This window comes from Hemiscyllium ocellatum, chromosome 5 (genome assembly GCF_020745735.1).
Source record: "Hemiscyllium ocellatum isolate sHemOce1 chromosome 5, sHemOce1.pat.X.cur, whole genome shotgun sequence".
NCBI classification, from domain to species: domain Eukaryota; kingdom Metazoa; phylum Chordata; class Chondrichthyes; order Orectolobiformes; family Hemiscylliidae; genus Hemiscyllium; species Hemiscyllium ocellatum.
In genome coordinates this window covers 115,723,250-115,739,918 of record NC_083405.1, presented here as the reverse complement: position 1 = coordinate 115,739,918, position 16,669 = coordinate 115,723,250, and the positions used below count along the sequence as shown (strand labels likewise).

Sequence of the window (16,669 nt, the reverse complement as noted above, 5' to 3'; positions counted from 1 at the left end):
TTTCTTCACCCAGAGAGTGGTGTGCTTGTGGAATTCTCTCCCACAAAAAGCGGTTGAAACTAAAACATTGAATATTTTCAAGAAGGAGTTAGATATCGTTCTTAGGGCTAAAGGGATCAAAAGATATGGGGAGAATGTGGGAAAACGGTACGGAGTTATATGATCAGCTGTGATCATCTTGAAAAGCACAAAAGGCTTGAAGGACTGAATGGTCTACTTGTGCTCCTATTTTCTATGTTTTTATGCTAAAAGCATGCCAGCCAACTGAGGAAAGAACAAATGAGTTCAAAGCCTTGGGGGTTGACTCCTCCATGAAAATTAAAAGACAGTACCAATGAACTGTGTTTAAAAAGAATCAAAACACATGAAACACATGACAGTATTGATATCGGAATTTTCTATCGGAATTTGTTCTTGGGACAGGACAGAAATTTAACTGCATCTTTCTTGCGTGGCTGACAAGGGTTTGGCATTATGTGTAGACTTAAGGGGCTTGATGGGCTGAATGATATTCGTCTCAATCCCTGCTTTCTTGTGTTCTTATATTTTATTTATATCCCAATCCTAATATGCTGGAGGAAAGAACAACCACGATTTGTAAATCATTGTGCTATTACCCATTTTAGCAAGCATCAGGCAATCCAATCTACGCAGAAGCAGAAATCACGAGAACCAAAACTGATTTTGCACAAGAGCGATCAGATCAGACTTCAGTATTATCTTGTGGTCTCTTAGCAAAATTTAATCTGTGATGCTGAGCACTGAATGAAGAATGAAGGATACCTGAGAATGATTACAAGATGCTCATCTTACTGCCATCTCAAATCGTTAACACAAGAATCTGCCAGCAGCTTCAGCGTGCGGAGAATTTTAAAATGCACCAGGGGGTGAATGCTGGCCTGTGGGGGTGGATGAGATCAAAAGACTTCTGCGTCCCTCGAGAATGTAGCGACCAGAAACCAACCCAGTCGCTTGAGTCAGCTTCACCACGTGGAAGCAAGCTGTACTTTTCCACACACTTTTTAATGCTGCACTGAACGCTTTGCTCATCTCCGGCCACTTATCTTGAATCTAATCTTTGTCATTTGCAGCTATTGGTACGAGAAATGTTTACAACATATGTGAGCTCTCAGTGAAGAAAGTCATGGTACACTCTGGGCTGGTGGGGGGGCAGCAAAAGACATTCATTGCACACCCACTATCCTTCATGGGAGAATACTGAAATAAAGTCTGTTGTAGAATCACCACAATGGGCAGAGAAACAGATGGATCAAGGAAAAAAATAAGAACCCACAGGTTTAGTTCAACTAAATCCATCAGATTCAGTTTTAAGAAAGTGATAAGAAGATCCTAATTAAAGCATTGTAGGAACAGCATGGTTATCCCTTTATCCTCCTTACTATAAGCCTTGGCTCATAACGCAAATTACATTATGACCTCACTGCTGCCTGCAATTTCGTGTAGCTCAAGATCTGAGTTGCTATTGTCTGCAAATGCTTCCTCATCAATTCTTTGTCCCAGAAATTGCAGATAAAATAAATATGACACATTAGAAATACAATGAAAAATATAGAAAATGACACCAATAATTCTTCAATGCTACGGGTAATGTGTGCCACCTACTCAGACTTCATCGGTCCTGATGATCACATGCTCCTTCCCTTTTCCTCCAGAGGTTCTATCATCAATAATTTGTCCATTCTTGCAAGCTGAGGAGTTTGGCTTTGTTAGAGTCAGTCAGTCTAGAATTTTAAAACCTGTGGTTATGCAAAACCATACCATTTCAAAGTATTTCCAAGCACTCTACACCAGCAGTTATCTTTAAGTACCACTATCCTGGGAGAAAATTCACTCACAAGAGTTAACTGGTCCCCTCTTGCTGAAGTGAACTCATCTGGCTGTCTTTTTCACCATATCTCTTACTGGAATTACTCCCTTCCACTCTCATCACCAGGTCCTATACTTGGTGTTTCCCTTCACTCTTCCAAACCCTTTGTTGAGCACCCCATTTTCTTCACTTGTCCTGCATCTTGTTTACCATCTTTATTCTTCATTACACTTGCACTTTCATCTTTTCTTCACTCTCCATTTCAAAACTATCCTTTCTCTCAGTGATATTGATTTTCATTATACTCTCACATAATCTTACCAGTCAGATCTCCAGCCACTAACATGGCCATCTCTTGTCCATGTTATCATATATGGCATCAATAGTTTGGGAAAAGTTTATCATGAACCAGGCCATTGCGGAAAACTCCCTCGTCTTCCCCAGATCCTCGTGTTAGTTAGACTGCAAATATGTAACTTACAGCTACAACTCCACCTGCCATCATTGAGTCTCTCATCACCAACCAGATGCCTCAGGTCCTTCTCATCAACCTCACAAGCCTCCAGCCATCCAAATCTGCACAGAATCCTCTCCAAATCCAAACAAATCCATTTTTGATTCACCCAAAATATCAAATTAGCTACGTTATCCTAACTAGACTCGCTCCCCCCCCTTCTCTCCTGTCAATCCACATTCCAACCCACTTGGCATTCTGCTCTGCTGTCCAGCCTGACATTCATTATAAAACCTTCAGCTTTCATGGCTCAGCCCCTTGGCAAATCCCTCTCTAAAACTCTGACGAAGTAATCTTCAATCAACAGGTTATGGCTGGAGTTTCGCAGTCTGGTAGGATCCTTGCATGCCTTGGCAATAGAAGTTCTGTGAGCAACATGATGTACTTCTGACCATTAATGCTCATTTCCATCTTAGCAATTGAGGATATCTACCTTGGAGTGGATTATGAAGGACTGCAGCCCACTTTAGATCGCTCGGACAGTATATTTTAAAATAATGCATAAGCTCAGGTGGATTAATTGAAAGGGTGCTCTTTTCCATCAAGTTACATCCAGTCACATTATTCTCATAAAAACCATAAATGACAGAAATAGACACCCCATCATTATACTGTATATCCTATTACTTCCAACAGGAAATCTTGGAATACTGGACTCACAAGTGTGCATTGGGGAGCTGAAGTTATATCAGGTACAATATCCTATTGTACATGTTTAAGAAAATGATTTAAATTCATAACTTCTGACACAGGAGCAGATGTCCTACTGATTGATTCATTTGACAAAAATAAATTAAATAGGAAAAGCTCTGTGGGTGACTTAAGCCAATTGGTTAATGTAGTTGAAAACACTATAATTTTCATAATAGGTGGGATTGTAAGTCAGGAAAGGAATGAAACAACATATACAGATTTACTTCGTCATGATTGCAAAGTAATACATTTCACCATAGTTTCATAGATCTATTATATTTCTTCTCACTTTCATTCACAATAGGCATTACTCATGTAAAGTCGTCATAGTATAATTGCAACCTTCTTTCTTTCTCTGCCTCTCTTGTCCTGTTTTATAACAGTCCTATTTCATTCCTTCCCTCAATCCCACACTTTTCTCATTCCTTCTGTCTTTATCCCACTTACCTTCACTTTGACTTTGGAGTAGATAGGAAAATGGAAAATCATAGAATCCCTACAGTGTGGAAGTAGGCCATTTGACCTATGGAGTCCCAAACCACTGCTCCAAAGAGCATCCCACCCAAACCCACCCCATCTCTGTAACCTTCACCTAGCCTACATATCCTGAACACTACAGGCCAATTTATCACAGCCAATTTGTCTAACCTGCACATCTTTGGACTGTGGGAGGAAACCCATGCAGACAGGGGAGAATGTGCAAACTTCACACAGTCACCTGAGGGTGCAATCAAACTCAGGTCCCTGGAGCTGTGAGGCAGCAGTGCTAACCACTAAGCCACTGTGTCACTGTGGCACCATAAGATCACAACCCAATCAGGTGTGATCTTACTGAACGGAGAAGCTTACATGAGGCCCAAATGGCCTACTCCTGCTTTTAAGTCCAGTGTCTTGCTTTCAACCTTTTAATCATACTTAACATCCTTCCACAATGCACTTTCTTCACCAACACCCTTTCCACCTCCCTCAATCTTCTTTCAACTGAGCTCCTTCTTCTGTCCAGTTATGATCTAAAAGGATGGCTTGAAAGATCATATTTGTTCGTTTGGCTAATTAACAGGATGGTTAGTCATATTTATTGAGGCTGCAAATTTTCTTCAACAACAGAGAAGATGTCTGCTACACAGAGGAGGTAATAAAAAGAATCAAGCTGTCTAAATACATAGCATACACTATATGATAATTAAAAGGATTTCAAAACTCAGAAAATGTTTTAGCCATTTTTCCAACACTATCCATTACAGATTCTCAAATTCAAAGATTACATTCCCAATTTCAATCTTTTAGAGGTCCTGATAGTTTCCCTTCCACAGATGTGCAGACAAGATGATGAATCCTTTTCAAATCTGCCAACATCAAATTGGCCACAGGTCTGAGAGATTTTCTCATTTCTACCAACCTACATATTTCTAATCAAACTCTTCTGACCTACAACTTTTAAAAACTAGGAGAGAAATTAAACATGGCCGTGAAGTCAACATTGATGTCTTCTTAAGTGAACTGAAAACTTACAAAACATGCTTCTGAACTGAATGTTTAAAAATAAGTTTACCTAAAATCCTTCTGAACTGAAAACAAAGCTTGTAGATTTACTCTAAGGGGAGGTGATGGCCTAGTGATAGTATAGTGGACTTGTTATTCCAGAGATGAGGTAATGTTCTGGGGCAATGGGGTCAAATCTGGCCATAGCAGATGGTGGAATTTGAATTCAATCAAAACCTGTAATTGAGCTCATTGTTAACCATGAAACCATTGCTGGCTGTTGGGAAAACTTCATCTGGGTCACCAGTGTCCTTTAGGATAGGAAACTGCCATTGTTACCCAGTCTGGACTAAATATGACTCCAGACTGCCTTTGAGGATGAGCAATAAATGATGGCCTAATCAGCAGTGCCTGCATCCATTAACAAATAAAACGAAAACTCTACCTGTCGCAAATCCAACAGTATCAACAGCTTTCCGTTAACTCCATGGAGTTAACAACAATCTGCTCTCTGAAACATACTGGATTATGTCACTGTTCAGAGGGACTCTCTGATCCTTTTGTTAAAAAATCTTTCACAAGGTATGGAATTTGAAGATGAGGGGAGAAGAGAAAGATTTAAAAAAGACATGAGGAGCAATTTTTTTACACAAAATGGTTCGCGTGTGGATGTGAGTATAGTTACATGTTTAAAAGACATTTAGATAAGTATCCCTCACGTTAATCATGCTCACTATTGGTATATGTGGCAGCTGGCTGTTTAAATCATCAGCTGCCTGCACATGGGTGGAATTTTGGTCCAAGTCCCTGGACACCTATGGGGAGGTAAAATGTCCTTTCGTGGAGGTTCGATTCCCTTTGTTTGAACTACTCTTTGGGTAGTTTAGGTACTCTTTAAAGTTTGCAAAATGGTTATTGAAACTGTTAACAGACTTGTCAAAGTCAACTGTTAAAATGGTGAGAAACCTCTGTCAGAGGGCCCTGTTAAAATTATCAGTTGACTTGCAACAGGTGCCTCGTGGTCCTGTCAAAATGAACTGGTATGCTTCAAGGGATTTAAAAGTCCCGCCCTTTAAATCTTGCAACAAAACAATTTCAATATTAAAGCAAAACATTGCTTATTACTTCACTCTGTCTGTTGACATAAGCCAAAGGGTTTCCATGGCTACCACATAACTCATTTCTTAGGAACACACAATCACAGTAGAGTGGTTGCCATTTCACAGTTTGAGTAATAGCTACACGTAGTTGGTTAGATTAGATTAGATTCCCAACAGTGTGGAAACAGGCCCTTCGGCCCAACTAATACACACCGACCCTCTGAAGAGTAACCCACCTAGACCCATTTCCCTCTGACTAAAGCATCTAACACTATGGGCAATTTACCATGGCCAATTCACCTGACCTGCACGCAGGAAACCCACGCAGATATGAAGAGAATGTGCAAACTCCACACAGACAGTTGGCTGAGGCTAGAATCAAACCTGGGACCCAGGTGCTGTGAGGCAACAGTGCCAACCACTGAGCCACCGTGTCGCCCATAAAGCCTTTAATATGGGACTATAAATTCCATTATTTGCTTCTATCAGGATTGAGTACTTTGATTTTTTTCCTCCCATTCATTGTTACAAGCTTAATGAATTGATTTTTAAGAATGAGACATATATAGTGACTTCTGCAATAGGCAATTAGAACTTCATTTTAGAGTCACAGAGGTGGACAGCATGGAAACAGACCTTTCAGTCCAACTTGTCAATGCAGACTAGATATCCTAACCCCATCTAGTCCCACCTATCAGCATCCGGCCCATAACCCTCCAAACCCTTCCTATTCATATACCCATCCAGATGCCATTTAAATGTTGCAATTGTACCAGCCTCCATCATATCCTCTGGCAGCTCATTCCATACACGTACCACCCTCTGCGTGAAAAAGTTGCCCCTTAGGTCTCTTTTATATCTTTCCCTTCTCACCCTAAACCTATGCCCTCTAGTTCTGGACTCCCACACCTCAGGGAAAAGACTTTATCTATTTATCCTATCCATGCCCCTTGTGATTTTGTAAATCTCTATAAGGTCACCCCGCAGCATCCCTCACTCCAGGGAAAACAACCCCAGCCTGTTCAGCCTCTCCCTATAGTTCAAATCCTCCAAACCTGACAACAGCCTTGTAAATCTTTTCTGAACCCTTTCAAGTTTCACAGCATCTTTCCGATAGGAAGGAGACCAGAATTGCTCACAATATTCCAACATTAGCCTAACCAATGTCCTGTACAGCCGCAATAGGACCTCCCAACTCCTGTACTCAATACTCTGACCAATAAAGGAAAGCATACCAAAAGCCTTCTTCACTATCCTATCTACCTGCGACTCTACTTTCAAGGAATTATGAATCTGCACTCCAAGGTCTCTTTGTTCAGCAACACTCCCTCGGACCTTATCACTAAGTGTATAAGTCCTGCTAAGATTTGCTTTCCCAAAATGCAGCACCTTGCATTTATGTGAATTAAACTCCATCTGCCACTTCTCAGCCCAAAGGCCCATCTGATCAAGATCCCATTGTAATCTGAGGTAACTTCTTCGCTGTCCACTACACCTCCAATTTTGGTGTCATCTGCAAAATTACTAACTATAACTCTTATGCTCGCATCCAAATCATTTATATAAATGATGGAAAGAAGTGGACCAAGCACCAATCCTTGTGGCACTCCACTGGTCACAGGTTCTCCATTCTGAAAAACAACCTTCCACCACCACCCTCTGTCTTCTACCTTTGAGTCAGTTCAGTATCCAAATGGCTAGTTCTCCCTGTATTCCATGACATCTAACCTTGTTACTCAGTTTCCAATTACCTCATTTCTGCATGCGCCCCTGATGTTAATAGGCACCAGCTGCCTTGGTAGGTGCAAGGGATAAGGGTTTTGGGTCATAGGCATTGTTGGCATGGCTAGGCACTAAATTGATAGCGCCATGGGTGGGTGGGTGAAGGATCATAGGTTGTCATAGAGGTAGAAGAGGCAGGAGCATTGGGGATCATTGTTTAGGACAACATGGATGAGACGCTGGGTGTGTTTTAGTGAGGAAGGAGCATGGTGAGGAGAAAAGTGATATTTCAAAATTTACTTTTTTACTTTTAAACTTTAAACACAGTGCTGGATCACCGAGACAACCCCTCCAGCCTGCCTGACTTCACATAACAGCTGTCTCATTATTCCCTCCAGACTCACCCTCCCTGGCTTTTCAACCAGTCCATTCCCCCACCATACCGCAACACCACCCCACCCCCAATCAAAATTCTGAAGTCCTACAACCATTTTTAAAGGTGGGCTCTGCTGAGCCGTGAAATGACGCTTCTCTGTATATCCGAAGCAGGAGGGTAATTCTGGGCCTGAATGTCTGTTTTCCTCTCCGCAGGTGCTGCCAGGCCTGCTGAGTTTGCTTTGAAATGGCACTAGAATTCGCCATCTTCTGGCTCAGAGGCAAAGGTGTCACCAGCAGAACTAAAGCTTTCACCCTGTAAAGCTTTATAGAGGAGGTTTATAAAGCCAAGTTGCCGAATGCTGCACCAGATGAAATATCAACAACACCAAATCTGGAGCGGATTCTTTTGCAAAAGGCCAGCAGGAAACATCAAGAGACCCAATGTTGGAGTGTAGGAATGTTGAACAGATGCAAAAAAAAACAGATGGTTTAGTCATTTTTTCATCAAAGATCATACAGCAAACCTATTGAAAATCCGGTGGGAGTGAGCAACGATTTCTCTATCCCCCCCTATTTTAACCTGGAGAACATTTTGAAGCCAGCCAGTTTGAAGGCTGCCCTTGCAGAAATTAAATCCTAAGCAAAATATAATGGAAATTGTGCAGTATGTAAACAGCCCAATGACTGCGATTCAAGACTGTGCTATAATCTAATTGACAACACTTCAGGATTCTGTCGAAAATGAGGGACAGTTCAGAGGAAATAACACACCTGAGAGTTCTTCCATATTGCTAACCTTCTTTGAGAGAACGTTGGCACAAATGACTTCTTTATGTAAATCTGGGTGCCACAAGAGCCCTGTTAGTAAGTTTAGTTGACAGTTAGATGTCTAAGCACATTACCATGAGGCATATACAATAATTTATATTTCTCTCAATCTGGGAGGGCATTAGGTACATTCACCATGTGCAATGAAACAGCAGAGCTGTCTTTGTGAACAAATTGACACCCAGAAGGCTGGCAAGTCAGTTATTACAGATCAGAGACACACACAATCTTGAAGGAAAGTTGGTGGAGGCTGAACCACACAGTTGCAGAAGCAGAGAGCAAAAGCCTGCTGTTTGTTAAGATTATACAAAGTCAGAAGTCACACGACACCAGGTTATAGTCCAACAGGTTTATTTGAAATCACAAGCTTTCGAAACGCTGCTTCTTTGTCAAGTGAAATCACTTCACCTGATGAAGGAGTAACATTCCGAAAGCTTGTGATTTCAAATAAACTTGTTGGACTACAACCTGATATTGTGTGACTTTTGACCTTGTGCACCCCAGTCCAACACCAGCACCTCCACATCAAGATTACGCAAGTGAGGAATTATTGTTAAGACATTCATAACAGGATGTTATAGAAAATAGCATAAAAATGCCATAGAAAATTATCACTTATTTCTCTGGTTATTTGAAGTTAATGGACAAATGGGGATAAATGCCTCCAATGAACTAGATTTATTTCACCATGAACTGAGCAGTCACGTCTCGAAGTTTCTGAAACACTTCATGTGGTTGTGTTGTAATGCAATTAAAACACAACGGCCAATTGTTGCACAGCAAGGTTCCACAAACTCAAATAACCAGATAATCTGCTTCAGCGACATTTGTTGAAAGTTAATTAGTGACAAGAGCACCAGGCAGAACACCATTCTCTTTTTTTTGAATTGTGCCATGGAAACCTTTACACCCCTCCTGAGAAAGTAGAAGGAGCCTTGGTACAGTGGTGCATCAAAAGGTAATAGATCCAACAGTGAAGCACTCTTTCCCTCAGCATTGCAGAGGACTGCCAGCATGGATTAGGCATGACAATTTATGCGCTTGGTGGCTGAGACAATCAGGTTAAAAGGTAATTCTGTATTATAAAAGCATGTCTGACTCTATTTTCTATTTTTAATTGCCACAGTCTTCATAAGAATTTTACACTCTGCCAAGACATTTGATCAAATGTTCTCTGCACCGTGTACAAAACTGTATGACTTACTCCTGCCTACAGTAGATGTTCTTAGCGTCATAGAGTTGTACAACATAGGGACAAACCTTTCAGTCCAACTCATCCATGCTGACCTGATAACCTAAATTAATCTAGGCCCATTTAACCCATATCCTTCTGAACCCTTCCTATTCATATACCCATTCAGATGCCTTTTCAATGTTGTAATTGTACTTGCCTCCAGTGCTTTGACTGGTAGCTCATTCCACACATTAACTACCCTCTGAGTGAAAATGTTGCCCCTTAGGTCCCTTTTTAAATCTTACCCTTATTGCCTTAAACCTGTGCTCTCTAGTTTTGAAATGTCCTACCCCGGGGAGAAGACCTTGGCTATTCACCCTATCCATGTCCCTTATGATTTTATAAACCTCGATAAGGTCACTCCTCAACCTTCGATGCTCCAGGAAAAATAGCCCCAGTCTATTCAGCCTCTCCCTGTAGCTCAAATCCTCCAACCCCAGTGACATCCTGTCGTTCTTTTCTGAACCCATTCAAGTTTAACAACATCTTTCCTACAGCAGGGAGACCAGAATTGATTACAATTTTCCAAATGTGGCTTAATCAATGTACAGCCTCAATATGACACCCCAACTCCTATATTCAATGCACTGACCAATAAAGACAAGCATTCCAAATGTCTACTTCACTATCCTGTGACCTGGGACACCACTTTCAAGGAATTATGAACCTGAACCCCAAGGTCTCTTTTTTCAGCAACACTCCCCCCCGGACCCTACTGTTCAGTGGCAATTCATCAACAACGCAGCTTCCTTGTAATTTCAACTGGTTGTCCCCACAAAAGCAGAAGGGTCACCATTATTGAGAGAAATGAATGCGGAGATAGGTGACAACTTCAGCTCAGTAAACCGAGAGAGTATGCATGTGGCAGTGCTATGCTAGCAACCGTTCCAGATCTCAACTGATGAAACCGACCCCCTCAGTTTAGCAAGTTACAGATGGAGCACCGTTCAGGTTAGGCTCTGCCTGCCTATGAGCAAATCCAACTGAACCCGGAAAATGACAGTACTTCAACATGGTGAGCTTTCATCAGAAAACTGGGAAGAGATTTACCCGCCTCTCAAAAGGAATTTCTCCTTTTAGATAGTTCTTCTTTGCATTAACATATCGCATAACTGTTCTGGAATAATAAAACAGTTATTGGCAATTTGTCATTAAGCAGTGATCGAAAGGAGTGATAGAAATTTATTTACTATTCTACTGTCCTTAGGTTGAAAATGCATGGAAGCTGTTTGTCAAGGGTAAATTAATTTCACGATTCGCACAAACAGATGTGTAGAATCTTGAGTTAACATCCAGCAATTGCTCGGGGAAAATTCAGATATGTAAAAAGCAAAGAAGAACACAAATGCTAAAGCAGTTTATAAACTTACTCAGTCAAGAGATAATGTGAACCAATCAAATTATGTCCACATTGTCGTGGTATTTTATTTGTTGTGATAAACAGTTTATTGCAAAAATATATCAAAGCTGACAGCCTATTACAATCCCCTCTGCAATGAGTATCGCACCATTTAAAACTGAACTGGAGGCAATTTTTATTTTGCAGCAAAAAGACAAAAAAAAGATAATCCTTTTGGCTCACTCGCTGGCTTCCAAGCTGCCACGTGAAGACTGGGCGGCAAATTTGCAGTTGGTCAGATTTCCGCTGTCACAGCGGTTTTGTGTCTACACTTGGGTCGCTCAAACTTAACACAAATTGTATGACCGAGAGACTGGCTCACAGGCATTTTCCAGACAACATTCTTGTTCGTGTGTGACCCCAGATGCTGGCAGCAACATCTGACAAGTCGGACACCTCCAGTGTTGTCTCAGCGTGATTGTGGCCTGAAGGACTTGGAGCGAAACTAATTTCCATATCAAACCCAATTTAGATGAGATGTTCTTGGTTAAAAAGGAGCCGGTGCTTCAATAGCCCCTTGATTAGATTTCATCTCCAGAGCAGACGATTCAGTCAACTATGAATATTTATTACCATGAATGCTGATCTTCCTCCTTTCATCACTCTGATGTTGAATATTTTCCGTTGCTAATTTTATGAAAATGTAGGCAAAATAATGTTTGCACATAAACTGACAGTGCTTCAGATAATCCTTTTTTTGTCATATTGAAATGATAGCTTCCCGTTCATTCATGTGATAACAAGACCTCAAACATTGTCTTTCACTGCACTAATCTGAAAGATCTTTTGGAAATTAAAACTGAACATGTACAAAAGGAGAACTTTGATAGCGAGAATATATTTGCATTTACTTGAGAGGAAATATTTTGGTTTATTGGTCATTTTTAAGATGCAGATTATTCATTAAAAGCATGGCACCCACTGCTCTCGAACTGACATTTTCCCTTCTCTGTTGCTAATTTGGCCTTCATGTCATTGAATGGAAAGCAGTTAAATTGAGTGGACAGGTCCAATCTGACACATATGGGTATCACGGTGGCTCAGTGGTTAGCAGTCCTACCACCAGTGCCAGGGACCCAGATTCAGTTCCTGTCTCAAGTGACTGTCTGTGTGGGGTTTGCACATTCTCCCCTGTGTCCACGTGGGTTTCTTCTGGGTGCTCCCATTTCCTCCCACAGTCACAAAGATGTGTGGATTAGGTGGATTAGCTATGCTAAAGTGTCCAGGGATGTGCAGGCTAGGTGGATTAGCCATGGGAATTACAGATGTGGATTGGGGGTGGGATGCTCCTCAGAGGGTCAGAGAGGACTGGATGGGCTGAATGGTCTGCTCCCCCACTGTGGGGATTCGATGGTCTATGGTATACCTTTACTATTAGTAATGAATATTGGTGCTTTCAGAGCATTTATTTTATAGATTTATACCATGTGAACATCTATACATAAAAATAACTATTTGAAATAAGTACTTGAAAAATAATTGCTGCTTCCTGGATTTCCCAGGGATTATGATGCTGGACAATAGAAGGGAGGGGAGAGCTGCCTTTTCCAGCATTTCTTACGGGCCTCAAAGAGCTGGAGTGATGAGGAAGTATTCCACCTCATCCAGACAGATCGGGAGCCTCCCTTACACCTTCCTATTGCCTTCTGACCAGAGGTGATTTCTGAGTCCCACCAGCCACACCGTCCATTCAGCCAGATACTGAGTGGGGAATGGAACCAAACTACCTATTCCCATTGTTAAATTTCGTAGGACCTCCATACCCCCCACTGTTCCCCTCATCCCCTCGATCTGTTGGGGATCTTTGGTTATTTTCAGATGCCTCCACCCCCTCACTGCCTCTTCATTAATATTAGGATCAAAGCATTCCCCACTCCTCTTGCTCACAGAGTTGCACTGCCAGAAACGTCCATTTTCCTGCTCCTTGGATGCTGCCTGACCTGCTGTGCTTTTCCAGCACTACTCTAATCTTGACAGAGACTGAGAAAAGCCAGTTGTCGCGCCCATCTCATGACGAGCAAACAGATGTGCTTTGGAGGGAGGGAAGGGGCCCATCCTAAAACAAGAGAGATAGGCCTGTTTTGCAGAAGGATTTAGAAAAAGCAAACACTTAAAGAATTAAACGAATCACGACAGAGACATCAACATCCATTAGATTGTTAATAATAGTGACTAGTTATTTTTAAAAGACTGTGAGATAATCTGCCATCCAAGACAAAAGCATTATCTGTTTGACAGGTGCAGAATGCACCTGTTTTTTAAATAAATTAATGTTGACAAGTCAACTTAAATCACTAGAGTATAAAAACTTGCAACAAAACCGGCCTCCAATACACTCTAACAATTGGTTCTCTCTCCCAATCAAACTGACAAGTGTGTATGTAAGGTGGGTACAAAAAAGCATTAATAGTTCGAGGAAACAGTATATGTTGAGGAATCTAATCCCCTCTTCATTACCAGGTTTCTTCCTGCTGCTGCAGTTCAGCCACGGCAGCTTTTCCTTTCCTTTTCCTTCCTTGAAATATTTCCTCCAATACTTGTTATTTGAGTTAACTTGTCTACAATACACTCTCACAATGCTTACCCATAGAGAACAGGATATCACACCAACTTCCTCACACTGACATTCTACTAACTTCCTTTCTCACTACTCTATAACCAGGTTGAAGTGTTAACAGCTGTAATATTCCTTCACTAATTTTCTTTTCTCAGTATATGCTCTTGGTGAGTGCACTTCCACAGTCAGGGTATTACAGAGGCAAATGTGCCCTTATGTCATCGATTTGAGATTGTGTAAGACAGAGGATCATCATTGCCTTGAAACTGGTGATTTATAATGCATTAATGGAAGTGTCTAGGCCCAAACATTTTTTTTAAAAATGACATTTGCATTTTTATTATGCCTGTCACAAGGTTGGAGTACCCCAAAGTGGATTACAGTTAATTCAGTACTTTTGAACTATGGTCAGACTTGTACAAGTGTAGGAAATATAGCTGCCAATTACATACAACAAGATGTCTCTGAGAGTGACGACGTTACAGAGAGCCTGTCAGATTGATGTTGGCCTGAACACCAAGAAGAGCTCAAAACTAGAAACAGACTCTGTTGGAAATACTCAGCCGATTAAGCAGCACCGAGGGAGAGAGATGCAGACTTTCAGGTTTGCGACCTTTTTCAAAACTGGGAGAAGGTAGAAATGTAAAGGTAGTGAGCAAGTGAAATGGGGAGGGAGGGAAAAAGAATCAAAGGCAAAGTCTGTGAAAGGCGAGAAATAGAGAGTAACACCAAAACATTTTGAGGTGGGAAACCAAAGGGAATGGGACATGCTCAGAAACAAGAGGTACATCCAAAGAAGGTGTAAATGGCAGGATCCTAAATAGCTCATGTCTAAAAACAACAAAAATCAAATAAGTGAGAAACACAGAGCTGACAGAAAACAAAATCTAAAAGGAGTTGCAATCTAAAAATGTGGAACTCTCCGTTGTGTCCAAAAAAGTGGAAAGTGTCCAGTTGATAAGCATAAGTTTTTTCTGTACTTAGGTACCTTTGCACTGTGTGTGGCAACATTATACACTTTTCACTGTACTTCTGTACTACAGTACATGTAACAATAAATCTAAATCTAAATTTATGCCTATTCCCAGCTCGGTGGCTCATTGCAGGAAGCCAAGGGCAGGAAGTTTAGAATGGTAGCAAGGTGAGGGGTTTAAATAACAGGTGACTGAAAACGTGGGGCTCTGTTTACAATCTGATTGCAAGTGTCCCACAATGTGATCAGCCAATCTTTGTTTGGTGTATAGGAGGCCACATTGTGAGCAATGAGTACCGTGAACTCAACTGAAAGAAGTACAAGTAAATTGCTGCTTCACTTGGGGCCTCAGGCGGTGAAATGGGAGGAGGCAAAGGAGATAAATGTTGTGTATCAAAAGATGCTGTAGGGAAAGTGTGGAAGTGTTGAGGTTGACTGAGGAGAAGACAGGGAAATGTGGAAGGAATGCTCCCTTCATAATACTGAAAGGGTGGGGAGAGGTGAACGTGTTTGGTGGTAAAGGTGGTGAAGCTTGGTGGATTGGACAAGGGAAGGGTTTCATATTTCCAGAGTCAAAAGGATGAGAACTGAAAACCATGAAACAGAATGGATGCATCCAAGGGTTCCATTAACCATGGTGGGTGAGGGGTAGGGGAGTCCACAAGGTAAGACATATCAAAAGCATCAGTATTGAAGATGCATTGTCAAAACAGAGATAAGAAACTGGGAGAATGCAATGAAAGCTCTTAAAAGCTTGGTGAGAGGGAGCATATTCAAAGTACAGTAGCTGCAGGTAGATTAGAGTGGTGCTGGAAAAACATAGCAGGTGAGGCAGCATCCGAGGAACAGGAAAATCGACATTTCGGGCTCTTGCTCACAGAGTTGCACTGCCAGAAACGTCCATTTTCCTGCTCCTTGGATGCTGCCTGACTTGCTGTGCTTTTCCAGCATCACTCTAATCTTGACTCGAATCTCCAGCATCTGCAGTACCCACTTCTGCCTCATAGTAATTACTGATTAATAGAATGATTCCAGAAATGGAAGCAGAGAAATCAAGGAAGAGTCAAAGATGGATCATGTGAAGCTGAGAAAAGAATTGAAATTGGAAGTAAAGTCAATGGAATTTTCCAGTTCGGAGCAAAATTAAGAAATGGCAATGATACAGTCATCAATGTGCCAAATAAAGGGGTGATGATGGGGATCTGAGGATGAGTGGAACAATGAGTATTTCATGTACTCCATAATATGGTAGGTATAGCTAGGCCACACTTAGTTACCAACACCAACACCTTTTACTTTTAGGAGCGAGTGAAGTTGAATGAGACGTTGTTCAATGAGGTTGGTCGGCAGGGACACATGTTGAGTCTCCATTCAAAGAAGCAGGACTGAGCTCTCTGACTGTCCTAGCGCACGATGGAGTTGTAGAGGGACTGGATACCCATGGGAAAAAAGGAGATGGCTAGGGCAGGGTAACTGGAATCCGTGAGGTCTTCAAAGCAGTCAAAGCTGCAGGTGGGAAGAGATTAGGTAAGAGGAGTTAAAATAGATTTGAGATATGAGGAAATCAGGTCAGTGAGGCAGGACCAGACTGAAAGAAAATGGGCCTGCTTTTATATCAATCTAAAAGGGCAGGTAGAATTTCTTTTTCATATTTATCTGCAAGATAGCACTTCTGCCAGTGCAATACTCCTATGCTACTGGAAGCATTTTGCATGCACAGTAAACAATGATGTATAACTGTGCAGAATTATAGCTATGTTGGTGTTCACCATGTCTGACACTGAAAAGACTACAACTTAGATACAAATGCATCCAACCAATGCTTGACAACAGTTGATCACAGTATTGTGAACAGTCTCCATTAATTTGGTCACAGGAATTCCCCAACCTCAGCACAGCAGGCTTGGTAATAGTTATTTGCCTGGTCTCCATGCCCAATGTAATAGCCAAACTGCATTTGC

General features: G+C 41.5%; 1 protein-coding gene across 2 annotated transcripts in view; it reads right to left on the bottom strand.

The window, feature by feature from the left end:
- Window positions 1–16,669, bottom strand: part of ptprn2 (protein tyrosine phosphatase receptor type N2) — a 956,995-nt gene that overhangs the window by 289,187 nt on the left and 651,139 nt on the right. The window lies entirely within an intron of this gene.